General features: G+C 42.8%; 1 protein-coding gene across 16 annotated transcripts in view; it reads right to left on the reverse strand.

Annotated features, from left to right (window-relative positions):
• The window catches only part of LOC117262796 (neuronal cell adhesion molecule-like), a 113,148-nt gene extending 100,206 nt beyond the window's left edge, over window positions 1-12,942 (reverse strand). For 15 of the 16 annotated variants that reach the window (XM_078167765.1, XM_078167764.1, XM_033635935.2 and 12 more), the window contains exon 1: window positions 12,738-12,939. The gene's annotated coding sequence lies outside the window, so the exon portion shown is untranslated. Of the gene's footprint in view, window positions 1-12,737 lie in introns of all 16 variants that reach the window. The other variant, XM_078167757.1, reaches the window with a different exon arrangement.
• Between the last annotated feature and the right edge of the window lie 1,618 nt (window positions 12,943-14,560).

The raw sequence follows: 14,560 nt of genomic DNA on the forward strand, positions 1-14,560 counted from the left end.
GACAGCTCTCAGCCACACTAGACGTTTGATTGGGTTATCAGGCCAGCCAGCCTCAGAGGAGATCCTGATAAATGAAGTTGCCATTTGTCCATCCTCCCCTCCTCGCAGCCGGGCCCAGCTAGCCCACAGCAAGGAATTATCTTAGTGACAATTACATCCTTCCAGCTCCTAAAGACGCCCAGCGCTGAGAACCCAGCAAAGGACTGACCACAAGGAGATTATACTGATTGCTATTCCATTGCTCGCAATTGATCCTAAATTGCTTTGGCACAGGGCCTGAGCACAATGAACTCCACGGTGGATGTCCTTGGGTTTCTGTTAATAAATCAAATTTGCAGGCAATTTACCCCTAAAAATTATGTCCTTGATAAAACCGGAGTCCTGAAAACTGCTTAAATCTGGTGATCTGTGTTGTGCAATTACAGGAAAAAGAGGGTAAAATAAATATGGCACACATACAGTGTACAGCATAAATCAGAGGAAGGACCGAGTCAATGTTTTGCAAGTGAAAAGGAGGTCTCAAGTTGTTGTAGTTGAGTCCGAAGTCATTACGCACTCTGCACCAAATGTAATACGATTTTAACAAAAGAGTAAAAACATATAACACTTAGAAAAATCACGACTGCTTTTAAAAAAAGTGTATTAATTTGTTAAAACAAGTTTGTTGGAAGTTGTAATTTTCCACCTGCACATTTTGCATACTGCAATTCATTTATGTTGACAACTGCAGTCTTTTTTACACCAACGAAATTATCTTTGGTGTCATTTTTTCCATGTGGCGCTCAACTTTAGGTCTTTATAGTTCTTTCCTGCAACTTGATTGGACACTGTCAGATTGGCTCTAACAAAGTAGATCTAGGGAATTCAGTGTCGACTCGCAGGGAATGAGGGGAAATACACTGATTTGTGGCGCACTTTTTAAATCAGTGGTTCCCAGCTGGTCCAGCCACGGGGTCCAGATTTCTCCTTAGTCATTAGTTCAAGGTCCACACAGTTCATACATTCGGCATCATACTTGTGTTTGGCCATGTCGTCGAGCTAGCTTGCCATCTCTGTCAAGCAGCTGTTGGTTAGTCTCTCACACTACAGCAGGAAATGGCACTTCAAAATAAAAGCTCTGTGCTGAAAATTCATTCAATGGACCAGCAGCCCACCAGTTGGGAACCACTGCTTTAAATAACATAGCATTTTTGGTCTTTGGGGTTGGAGGAGGCTATCAAGTATTTTCAAATCAAGAGGCTCAAGTCTGAACTTATTGGAGACACTACTCATTGGTATCAAAGTCCAAGTCGAATGTCAAGTCTTTTGTGATTTTTCAAGTCCAATATAAAGTCATTCAATTTGCGTTGAGGCTGACTGGAGTTCAAGTCATGTGACTCGAGTCCACACCTCTGGTTAGGGCTGGGCATTATGTGAATATTGCATCGATATTAAGATATGGGGCCTCCCCAGTGTGGTGGTTATAGCGCTCGTCTTCTGTGCAGAATGTCCAGAGTTCAAATTCTGCTGGGGGATCAGATTCCTGAAGGAGCCCGCAGGAAAAGACGGCAATTCGGAATCGTCTTCAACGAGTGTGGGTCTCAAGCCCGCTGTAGACGGGAGATTCCAGATGTAAAAGTGGATTCACATCAATATTATGATATGAGACTTGATATTGTCTTAGATTTTGGGTATCGTAATATGATAAGTGTTGTCTTTTCCTGGTTTCAAGGCTGCATTAGAGTAAAGCGTTGTAATTTCCTGAACTTACCAGACTGCTGTAGCTGTTCTATTATTTGCATTTATCCACTTAGTCATTTTACCCACAACACTGATGGTTATTTATGAAATCTCATTTTGTGAATATTTTGTAAAAGTAAAAAAGTGAACCTTACAATATTGTCACAATATCTTGTCAAAATTATTACAATATTTTCTCCATATTGCCCAGCCCTATTTTAATGTAGGTCTATTTTATAAATTCAGATAAATATTTTCTATATTATCTCCTGGCCAAAGATCTCTAGGGATACATGTAATAATCATTTTCAACATGTAATAATCTGTTGGTTCTTCTACCAATTTGCTTAGTCTGTAAAATGTCAGAAAAAAATAAAAACAAATGCCCAGAATGCAAGATGATTGATGATCATTTGTCCGACAACCGTTCAAAAAACCAAACAGATTAAATTTAAATTGATATAAAACCAAGAAATATTTGACCTTTTCACTTGATGAATGATTATGGCTGTCCCGTCAATCAACGAATCAATTGACAAATTTCAGAGCTAAAAATTTTCAAATAGTCACACTAAACGAGGCTGAACAACCCCCACATTTCAGAAAAAACAGCATGTTACGGAGGCTCCTGAATGTTTCCAGTGTTAACTACACATCAGTGTGTCAGCGTGATCAATGGGGAGAAGGACAATTTGTCAGAGCTTCCTGGCAGAGTCACTCAGTCAACTGGCAAACGTATCTGATGCTCGTTGTTGTATCATTTGGTGACTACTAGCCCGTCTGGACCTCTATCCGCATGTGATCTGTGGTCGGCTCAGCTGATTGGCGTATAGGGAGGAAAAGGGATCTGGTTTGACAGTGGCACCAAATTTTATGATTCTAATGGTTTCCTGACCTCAATCTTCCCTAATCATTCCGAAGCCCGGACAAAGATTATCTCTGTATAGATTATGTTTTTTATACAACACGTGGCACCAGGACAAAAAAACAACAACAACAACAACAAAGCAGCCCAAGGCAGCATTGTATATGTCTCAAAGGACATGCACATTTATCTTCTTCTGAATGGAGGAATCTCAGATCTACACTTGGATTTGTTTACCATCCCATTCCTTTGTCTCCCCCGGGAGAATTTTTTTTTTTTCCCAGGATTCCTGTGGCTGTGTTTGGGGGGTTTAAGAGATGAAAAAGAGGGAAAGAAAAGCCCATTGGTCTCAGCGCCACAGAAACAGCATCAAGAGCCAAGCTGTCATCCTACTTGGATTAAGGACCCTTCAGTGGTGGCTGCTGAGCTGCTAACATGGTGTCTTACCCTCGGCCCGGGTGTGGGAGGGGGTAGAGGGTGGAGCAGAGGGTAAGGGCATTAGAGGGCCTGGCCTAAATAAGACCTCGAGGTCAGGGAGCCTCCTGAACCATGGAAAAGCCACTTTGTGTCTCCATGTCAACTTTATTCATGAGCTGACAGCTAAGTGTCCCCGTCTTTCCTGTTGATTCAATCACTGTTGCATCATGTGCTGGGGCAAAAAGATAATCTACGCCTTCGCTCTGCTTATCTCCGCATACCCCCACTTCTATAAGTTTATTGGGTGTAACGCTCAACAACAGGCTGGGGAGAGTGTGGAGGCTTGTGGTGGATTTCTTGGCAGGGCCCACTCTTTAAATCTCAGATTTTAAAAGCAGAATGTGGCGATGTATTTGCTGAACCATTAGACAACACAAGTGGGCTGCGTCGCTGTGCCAACAGAGAGTGGGATGTGCGGCCGAGTTACTCTTAAGCTCTATGCAAATAGGAGGAAGATGGAGGCTTGAGAACAGACTAGAAAAGCATTCAAGTGCACACTCTTCCTGAATTCTCTGTAATTTTGGCGAGCCTACACCCTGCCGGTGGAGCAATGCCCACCTCCTGTTTTCAGGACGGGAAAGGGAAGCAGTGGTCCTTGTTATGTGATGCCACTGGGCCACCAACTACCTCTCTCCAACATCTGCTGCCTATCCAAAGTTGGCCAGAGCTTCAACGGGCTCGAGGCAGTCGGTAGCAAGAACTGCCTCTCCAGTCCTCTTCAACAGGAACAAATGTGTGCTCAAACAGAGGCTTCAACACCCGAGTTTCTATTGTGGATCTCCTCAGCCATAACCCTGAATCACCCCCCCTATGCTGCAAGAAAGAGGCGAGGACAGCCGCCCCGCCAGTACAGACACAGAAAACAGACCCCCTTTGTTCCCCCTGCCCCTTCTCAGCGTCGAGCGAGGTACATGATCCACCCCTCCTCCCTCCTGCAACCCTGAAAGCTTCAAAAACACTCCTGCTTTTCCTTTCCCTCCCTCCACTTCTTCCAGTGGGTGGCAAGACAGCAGATCATCTCATGAGCATTCAGAAAATATACTCTGCATGCACAATTCAAGTCTCATCTTCATTTGTGCATATCAAGCCCCTAAACTCAAGGTTGACTGCGAGTCAGATCTAGTGCTACGTGCAGCTAGTTAACCTGTCAGGCGCTCTACTGGGGGTAGAGAGGGAACATAAAACCCGCAACGCTACGATCCATTACCCCAACCTCCCACTTCAAAGGGGGCCTCTATTGCCGTCACTCCCTTGCAGTTGCTTTGGACAGAAAAGAGCAACTCTAAATGCTTTGTTCTCTCTAAGGGGTGTAATAACCTGACACAGGCGATAATAGCATTCCCCGGGTAACCTTGAGTGATTGGGCTTGATGACTGTCATGGTGTAAAGCTCTGGTGTAATGATTCGGTCACAGTGGGCCGTCCAGGGACATCCGCACTGACCACTACTCACCCGCCATCTGTCAACATTACCTGCTGCCCAAAAACTGCAACCTAATGAAACAGCACAGCCCTCCAATTCAGAAAAGACAATATCAGGGCTGCAGCTAACAGCATCTCTCACTATTGATGATTCTGCTGATTAATTCCCAGAGCCCAAACTGACATATTCAAGTTGCTTGTGTGGTCCAACCTGGGGATGCTCTGACTGAAACACTGGGACACCAATACAGATATTTTTTGTGTGTGTGCTTTTTTTGTTATCTATCTATCCTTTTTGTGCCAGGGAAACAAAGAAGTCTTCATCATACAAAATGACTGAACAGCCTTAAAGTGATTCTGTCCTTCATTAGATTACCACTGAATGAGCACTAATTCAATCATACATTTCTGAAACAACCCTTAAACTAAGCTTCTTTCACTTGAAAAATGTGACCGCTCCAAAAGCCTCTTCATGAATATAATTCCCTCTCTAATATCTGATTTAAACTGCTGCGAAATCATCAACAAATTTCCCTTCAAACAATTGTATTTATTCAAGAGGCCGTTTACACGTGGCCAGCTATTTTCATAAACGGACATTTCACTGTCTCCATTTTCAAAAAGATCTTCGTTTACACTTACCCGTGTATATATACACAAGAGCATGCCAAACCTGTAGGTGGCAGTGTAACGAGAAGCTCAAGCCTTCCATGTATCCATTGTCACCATAGCAACATAGGTCGCACTTTTGACACAGGCGCAAGTTGCGGTGCATACTGTGACGTCGGCTGCCTATAACTCCGTTTATCTCCGTTTATCTCAGTTTACATGCAAACGCGCAACCGGAGTTTTCCAAAATCTCCACTCTGGCCGGAGTTTTTAGAAAGACACGTTTTCAGAGGAGAAATCTCCGTTTGCGTGTAAACGAAGGGCAAAAACGAAAGAAGATGTTTCCGTTTATCAAAATCATCGTGTACGTGTAAACGGCCTCCAAGTTTTGCTCCAAAAACTACAGTTAACCCATTCAGATCCCTGGTCCATTCCAGTGGACATAACTTTTCTATTATGTCTAGATCTATGATTAATGTCATCTGACTCCACCCAAGTGCACAGATTTATTTGATGGGATGTCTATGAGCCAATCACAGTGTTCCACATCATCTAAAGTGGACTGCAGTAGAGCCACAGCCCCTTTATTTATCTGAGGAAGTTTTCAACTTACTGTTTTCTGGAAATACTTCAGAAATGTTGAGTCCTGATGACAAATACAATGCAAAATATAGATGCAATGTGTTATAAAGCATCACTTTTTTCATTAAAGGCGCTGTATGTAAGAATGTGGCCAAAACGATTACTGCACTCAAATTCAAAATACTGCCGCGAGTCGTGTCCGCCCCCCCTCCCCTACAGATTCGAGGTTGCTGGACAGCGGCACGCTGGAGACTGATTTGTTTGCCCACAGGCGGCTGCTGTGGCAGAGCCGCGTCGCTGCATCCTTGATCTTCGGTTTTCCAGTGGACCGTTCAAGCAAGTCCGGCTTCTCTGCTGCTAACGCTGCTGCCGGGATACAGCTGAGGAGACTGCTAATGCTATGTACTGGGACACTGCTAATGCTGCTTGCCGTGTTGCTGTAGCTCAGTCGTAACTGTAACTGATGTTGAGACTCTACTGACTGCGTGACTGGTAGACGGCGGTGGGTGGCGCAACAGGCCAAAACACAAATTCAAAACATAAACATGATTTGCGGACTGTAAAAAATTTTTTTAAATGCGAATATTCTGGCTGTACTATTGTTGTTGGTGAGATCAGTATGTTACATGAACATTATTCCTTAGTCTCTGTGACGTATTAGGAGGATTTTACGACTATTTGCTTTAGATTTCTTACATATAGCTCCTTTAATGTGAGTTAACTACTCATTGAAAATAAATACATTTTTTGTTGAAGAAAAGTCTATTAAGACCATTTATTGACATTTTTCCAGTTTGGTGATTTCTTCAACCATCAGAGTGGATGGAAAAAAACAGCAACACATAATTAAGTATCCTAATCAAATGTTTTTCTAATGATTTATGAGTGCATTTAGTATAGAAATCCACTATTACAATATTTTTAAACATAATTTGGTTCTAAACAGGTTAGAACATTGCATTTGAAAACACCATGAGGACAATTTACCTTCGCCCAATACTCATTTTTACTGAATTTAGCTTGAAAGCGTCAAAATGTAATTCAATGCAACATCCATTAGCTCTTAGGTGCGGCCACCACCTGCTAACAGCTAACATTAACTAACTCTGTTCCTGCTGATTTCAACAAATTCAACAAATTGTTGTTGTTCACAATGTAGCATTATCAGGGAAACAATAGGGTGCGTCCCCTGACACGTCAGTACTGATTTTACTGTGTCGCTCTGTCCCAGAGGCGTTCTGGGGAAGACCTCTGTTTTATGTTTTCTATTGTACCCGTGAAGATGGGACACCGTTAGTCTCGACCCTTGCTTTTTAGCTTGCACAAAATTGGTGTTACACAACAAAAAAAAGGTTGGCCACTGCCATTGATGAATGTCATTATATTTGCTGATAGGCTGATGTCAGCCAACAAGGCAAATATTGGCCAATATCAATGTTTGGTCAATAATTGGTGCATCCCTGGTACAACCAATAGATCAAAACCCAAAGATATTCAGCTTACAATCACAGAAGACTAAACAGTGGAAATACTCACATTTGAGAGGCTACAACCAAAACAAATTTGGCATTTTGCTTCAAGAAACAACTCAAGTAAATAATACATCATCAAATTTTCTACAGTTAACTGATTAATTAACAAATTGTTTGGGATGTAATGCACCTACCATATTATTTCAACACAAGGGCTGCAATTTAACATTACTTTCATACAGTTTATTTGTTGATTATTTTTTGACAAATCAGTGAATCTTAAAAATGCTGGAAAGAGCCCATCACAAGTTCCCAGAACCACAGGTGACGACAGATTGCTTGTTTTGTTCAACCAACAGTCAAAAACAGCAAGATAGTCAATTTGCAATCATACAAAACAGAAAAAAGGAGCAAATCCTCACATTTAAGAAGCTGGAGAATGGTTGCTTAGTAAATAACTTAAACAATTATTTGATTGTCAACTGCTGCTGATTATTTTCTGTTTTGATTAACCCACTAATTTAATCAATAAATCCGTATAAAACGCTGAGGCTGTTGTTGCAGGAGATAGTAACAGAAAACAAGTATATCCACATCTTTTTATCTAATTACTCAGAAAAGCAGCCAGAGTCTCGCCAAGAGCAACAGATAAATCATCCAATATCAAATTTCCTTCTGTCATCATCCACTCCTAATAATATAATACAGGTCTAGTATGTAAACATCAACAGTTGCAGCTGTGTGGAGTGGATCCGCAGGAACGTGTCAATCCCCATTAGAGACTGCTGCCTAACTGAGTGTGAAACTCTAATTGCGCCCACCAGCTTGCAACCATACAGGACCCACACACACAGAGGGAGGCAGAAAGAATATGTGTGTGTGTGTGTATTAAGCATGTATGTCCTTCTTTGCATGTACTCATCTGCCCCTGCATACATTTGTCCAAATTACAACTAAGGCGAGTGCTCAAGCAGCCGTGAAGCGGGTGGGGGGACAGCATTCCCTCTGAGGTCCTCTAATGAGGCGCTCATCAGTCCCAAAATGAGACGAACATGCCTGTGACAGGGAGGTCCAGGCGATGACAGTGTGCTGTGCTGCTGTGTGTGCCTGGCCCACTGGGAAGAAACACCCACACCGCAATGACACTAATGGATAGGCGTGGGCCTCCATCAGTCCCCGGAGATTTGGCCTCATCACAGCTGAGCAGCACAGCTCCTCTATTCACAACGGCTGCTGGATCGTCTCCTCAGCCGTGTACACGTGTCTCCAGAACACAGTCAATCATTCAGCCAATCAGCTGGAGTGACCTGTGATGGGGCCTTATTTAACTGTGCGTCTGCCACTCTCGACGGAAAATAAATTATCGCAGCACTTTATGAAAGGACAATTAGGGTTTTATTCAACTTGGGCATGCATGTTGTAGTTTTGGTCATACTGTTACCAGTAATGCCTACACTAACACTGCTCTGAGATCTGAGACGGGGTGGAAATACAAGTAGCCAGACGACCACACAGGTTGTTAACAAGCCTCCAGGTTAGTCAAACTTATTTGGAAGAGAAAACAAAGGCAAACAGAAGCTGGAACCGAAGAACTGTTGTCATTTTTGCTTGAAAAATGACTAAAATAATAACTATACTATCAAAACAGTTGTAATAATTAATGTCCTGTCAATCAGCTAATTGAGTGATTAACAGCTGTTGTCTGATCACTCAATCCGTACCCTTTAGACATCATTTTTTTCTCCCAGATTTTAGCAATTAGTCTGGGGAGTCAGTGTGATCTCATCTGCGTTTGTCATATTCTTTAGTGCTTGGACAAAAGCCCTGGGCATTACTAAAATGACGCCAGGCGCAGCATTTTGCATTGTATCTTGATGCAGAAGGGTCGGCAGTTAGGTTTAGGCAACAAACCTACTTGGTTATGGTTTAGAAAAGGTCACGGATGTCACTAAAAAACACAATTTAGTCCGATTTATCGTTGTGCCGTAGCCTACGCAAGTGGCCTACAATGTTGTGAGCATTTATACTTGTGCAGTGGTGTGTCTGTGTTGCTCTGTCACACCTTCAAAACACTAGTTGGTAGCGAGGTTTCTGTGAAATGCTATAAAGTTTGATTGATTGAAAACACACCTAAACACACATTAAACATGGCTATGCGACAATATCAAACACAAGTACAAAACTTGGCTCCATTATAACTCAAAAGGTTCACTGACAAAACAACTGTCTTCTAGTAGACATGTTTTCCCAACAAAACCAACATGCTAACATTATAAGCATAAGTCTATGACATTTGACATTGCATAAATTAGCCTAGCGGCTGGCAAACTTTCTTCTGCTTATATGAAGCCAAGATTAATTATCACACACACAGGACTTGAAATGCTATTTTGTGGGGACTTAACTGTCTTCACAATTACTTGTTTCTTATCTATGAAATTAAGGTAAATTAAGTTTGTTTCCACTGAGGGTAATGGTTTTCAGCTTACAAAAATAAACAGGACATCTGTGTCGTTGTAATGTGTACTCACATTTCTGGCGAGATGCACATCAGGCTATGGCGTCAGGTACAGGTCTACGCAGAGCCTAATGCTGTACGACGCAACAGCATGACCAGCTGTATTATTGCTGAGTCACCACTGAAGTGTTCCTCGAGCGCTCGTTAATGTTATGTTGTCACAGACTTGTGTGTCTGCTAACTGCCTCAAAGCACCTTGAATAAACATTATCTAAAGTTTGTATTTGGCAAAAAAATGCTTATGTTCAATGCATGAGCCCCATTTTAACATTGCATTTCACTGCCCCGTTGCATCACTGTGTGCACATAAAGCTAGCATAGCATCAGATAGCCACGCTAAATAACACAGTACCAAGGCTAGAAACAAAAACACAGGATTGGTTGACGCTTCACCGCATCATTGGAGTGCTGAAAAAAGTTGAGGCCAGCTCAATTTTGATTTGTAGCACGTCACACCCACCTTCAACAGAGACAAATGTTAGGCATCAGTTTTTAGCTTCATGTCACAGGCTTCCATTGAAACTGAACTGTAGCCTGTTGCTATGTCACTAGTTGTGTGAACACAGCATAAGTCGTAGGTATTGAAATTGAATCCAACTTTAGGCATCATTATAGGGACACCAGAGACTAGGGATTCTCAATAATATCAATTGTCATCGGTATCAGCAGATATTGCATCAATGTGTGCACATAAAGCTAGCATAGCATCAGCTACCTAAGCTAACACAGTACCAAGGCTAGAAACAAAAACATAGGATTGGTTGACGCTTCATTACGTCATTGGAGCGCTGAAAAAGCCAGCTCAACTTGCATTTGTAGCGCATCTTTAGGCATCATTATACTGACACCAGCGATTAGAGATGCACGATAATATCAGCATGTCATCTGCGTAAGCCAATATTGACTTGAAAATGAACCAAAGAATTGGCAAAAATGCTTTTTCTTAGTTTGCACAATGAATGAATATTACATACATTGACAGGTATTCTATTTCATGTCTCCATCTGCTGGTGAGTCAAATTAATTGTTACGTATCAGCATATCGGATATTGGCAAACAATCCAATATCGTGCATCCCCACCAGAGACACTGCCCAAGCAGCGTTTTTTGACACTGTGGGAGTGAGACCAGGCTGAGTGAGTTAAAACAAACCAAAGAAATAACAGTCAAAGCCACAAAAGTAAGAACAAAGTTGTAATTTGCCAGATGTAACCTTAGAAATGTTGCTTCTACTCTTTCAAAGCCTCACAATACAGGAGACTTTGAGTTCCTTCTCTTTAAATGCTGCAGTTTGTTGAGGCCGCTTTAATATTCCCATCTATATGACACAGACTTTTCTATGACATAAATGAAGTTCGTCCTTGGTGAAATGAATCCCAGAATGAAAGCCTCTCAGGTTCAGATCAGTTCCTGTAAGAAATGATGTCATCATCACAAGTGACACAAGAACAAGTCTTTCTATGTATGAGGCACTTTGTCCCGTCCTGCGGTTGGCGGAGTTCATAATGCCACAGACGGCCGCTCACAGAAGGAGCGTTGATCACTTCTCGCAGAATACTCTGCATGTTCCTGATGCCCACGGGGTGAAATTAGTGGCATTTTCCCTTCAACACCCAAGCTTTTCCCATAGCCCCCACAGCAGAGCTGCCCGCCATTGGTTTTAGGTCAGCACTGTGACTGACTGGTGCTCTCACAATAACTCCGGCCAACGTGTGTCATCATAATCCCTTAGTTATGCAAATCTCCCCGCCTAGTGCCGTTTGTGTTGAGGGTGAAAGTAAAGATGGCAGCACAATGTAGGTCAATATCTTGTCCCGATTTCTCCACATTGGTCAAATGAGCCTGAAATGTCCTGTCAGTAGAGCTCGAGTAGCTACAGAGTAGTGGCTCTCCGGGTTTAAGCATCATCCTGATTTACGACAGTGGAGATATGACTAAAGAGACCTCCAAAAGGCTCACACACAAACAAAGTCTCGGGGATATGCATAAGTGGTATCACACATTTTGCCGCCTGTTTGTGAATTAATGCAAACGAGACATAAGGCACGGATAGGGGGGATATTGTTATCTTCTTAGACAGATTAACAATAGTCTGCCTGGAGTGAATAAACATTGCTAGAAAGTGTGTCAGCCCATTCAGAGAGAAAGTAAGAACAAGAGCTTCACACAATAAAGCAGAGGTCATTAGCATTGTATTAATACAGGCTATCTGAGCAAGCAGCGAAAGTGTGCAGCTGAGGCATGTGTGTGTGTGTGTGTGAGAGTGTCTGGGGATGAGCGGAGGAAGAAGAGGGGGTGGGGGGTGTTGTTGCATGATGGTGAGTTCCCCCTTGACTGAAGCTTTGACCAAAGGGAGACAGAGGGAGGGGGGAGGATGAGGAGGAGGGGGAGTAAGCAGAGGATTTGGGTGGGAATGTGTTTTTTTTTTCTTCAGTAAAGCATTTGTTTGGCTTGTATAATAAATGGCATGGGATGTAATTGGTGAATCTCTGGGGGGCTATCGTAATCAGATTGAGTGTGATGAGGGGAAATTAGACTAAACAAACTGACCGGTCAGTCAAAACAAGACAGAGTTGTGATATGAATATGAGGAGAATTAAACATGTGGGGAGCAAATCAGCTTAAGGACATGGGGGGATTTTGTGTAAGAGGACAGCTATTTCATCAACACATGGCACAAAAACAAATGTCAGACACAGAAAATCTATCTATCTATCTGTGATCTGATGTGAGCATCATGAAGCAAAGAACAGATCATATCAAAGGTTCAGAGTCTCAGCATCTTCTCAGCACCATGCTATGTGTCATGCCTTGCTTTGACAGTCGCGCTCTGGATCCTGCACACCTGCACCTGCTCTCGCTGATGACCACAAGCTGAAGGCTATCTGAAAATTATTTTTAGAGATGCAGCTTTGAAAACAACCCCCGCATCTTTGCGCTCATGAGGGACAAGCAATAAAGGAGGACAGTATCAGCATCCAACTCAACGCGCCGCTTTCCTCTCCCCACAAACTCCTGACAGCGAACTGTAAGCCACGACACGTGTTTATTATGAATGGTATAATTTGGCTCACCTTATCTCCTCCCTCGGCGGTGCGAAACGCGAAGCCTGCTCCGTGTCTTCAGTCCTCCCCTGCGACAGAGCGATACCGTCTGCTGTGTTTATTTACGTGGAGTCCCGTTCAGCGCCGAGCCTCTTTTGCACTTGTCTCCTCTGCCTCAGTCACACACACTGGTCCTCTCCTCTCCCACCAGTTCACCGACACACACACATACACGCAGGCGGGGGCGCGCAGCAGCACTCCGGGGCGTGCGCACGCCCATTGCGCGCACTGCAGCGCCGCCGCCGATGTATGGTGGCCTCAAGGCACTGAACCATTCTCGCAAATTGTTATCCAAATACGCACATTAATAGTACTTTAGCCCCCTGCAGGCTCACAATCACAGATGGACAACAGCTGGACCAGTTTTAGGATGAAACAAGCACAAAGTTCTCTTAAAGCTCAGCAATGCCATTTTCTGTTATTTAACAGCAGGGAGCTGCTTTATAATTTATCTGTTGCATTATTGTTGTTGAATTTAAGCATCAGAATGCTACAAGCAGAAATAAAACACAGAAATAATTCCCGGCCTTAAAGCTTTAATAATCCTACATTTCATTAATCAGGTCTGCAAAATATGAGAGAGAGAATGAAAACAAAATTTATATAAAACAACAAATCCACATACTAACATTAGTCCAGTATGAGTGCTTTCACCTTTTACAGTGAACTTCATTCCAGCTGTTCAGGACCTTAATTACTTGGAGCCATTTGCATGTCCTGATACACTCCACCGGTTTGCCCTGAGAGCAGGATTGCACTAATAATCATACAGTAGCCTCTGGGATCAACCAAGACTCTGGATGAGCTCATGTGACTTTAAAAGCGACATTTCCTCTTAGTTCAATCTGCTGCCAGCCAGCCAGCCTTGCTCTCTCTTCTCTCAGTGCATGTTACACACATGCATTATCTCAGGCTTAGCAATGGTAGCCATCTGCAGCCATGGAATCAAACACTGAGAGCAAGTGACGCAGTTATTACTGTGATAAGCCCCCATTTGGCAAGAAGACAAGGTTTCTGGTTTGAGTTGCCATCCAGAGGCTGGTTGACTGAGATTAGCTGAAATTAGGTTGTTGCACGGATTTGAAGCAAGATGGAAATGGATTTATTATAGATATATAATCATTTGGAAATAAGCCAAAGTGCAGTTCATCACGAGAAGCCTAAAGAAACGTCCTTTTTAGAGGGTAAAACCCATGATCCCTCACCCCCACCCCAACACTTCTCAGATCTTCATATATTTGTATTTTAAAGGTCCAGTGTGTCTGGTTTAGGGAAATATATTGGCAGAATGGAATGTATTATAATAAGTATGTTTTCTTTAGTGTATAATCCCATTTTCCTTACCTTAGAATGAGCAGTTTATATCTACATAGGGAGCAGGGGTCTCGTTTATAATATTGCAAATGCACAAAAGGAAGCCTGAAAGCGGCGTACACCACTTCCCACGGAAAAGCCATGATCTATAAAAACAGACTTGATGGGAGTAACTTTGACCCATGCTATGAACATTTTGGAGACGGGAAATTGGCATGCAGATGGTGAGATGGAAGCCTGATCGTAGAAATCGTCAAATATTACTTGACGCATGCCATTTTTGGCTTTTGTCCATACGTACATTTTTAGAATTGATCTGACACACTGTTTTATAAATGAGACCCCAGATCCTCATCCACGGAGATTGCCATGTTGCACCACATTTCTACAGTGCCCCAGAACAGAGACAGCAAACACTGGCTCTAGATAGGGCCATTTGCATTTTTGCATCAGCCACTGAAGTTGGCTTGTTGCTCCAG

The sequence above is a fragment of the Epinephelus lanceolatus genome, chromosome 5, assembly GCF_041903045.1.
Source record: "Epinephelus lanceolatus isolate andai-2023 chromosome 5, ASM4190304v1, whole genome shotgun sequence".
NCBI lineage: Eukaryota > Metazoa > Chordata > Actinopteri > Perciformes > Serranidae > Epinephelus > Epinephelus lanceolatus.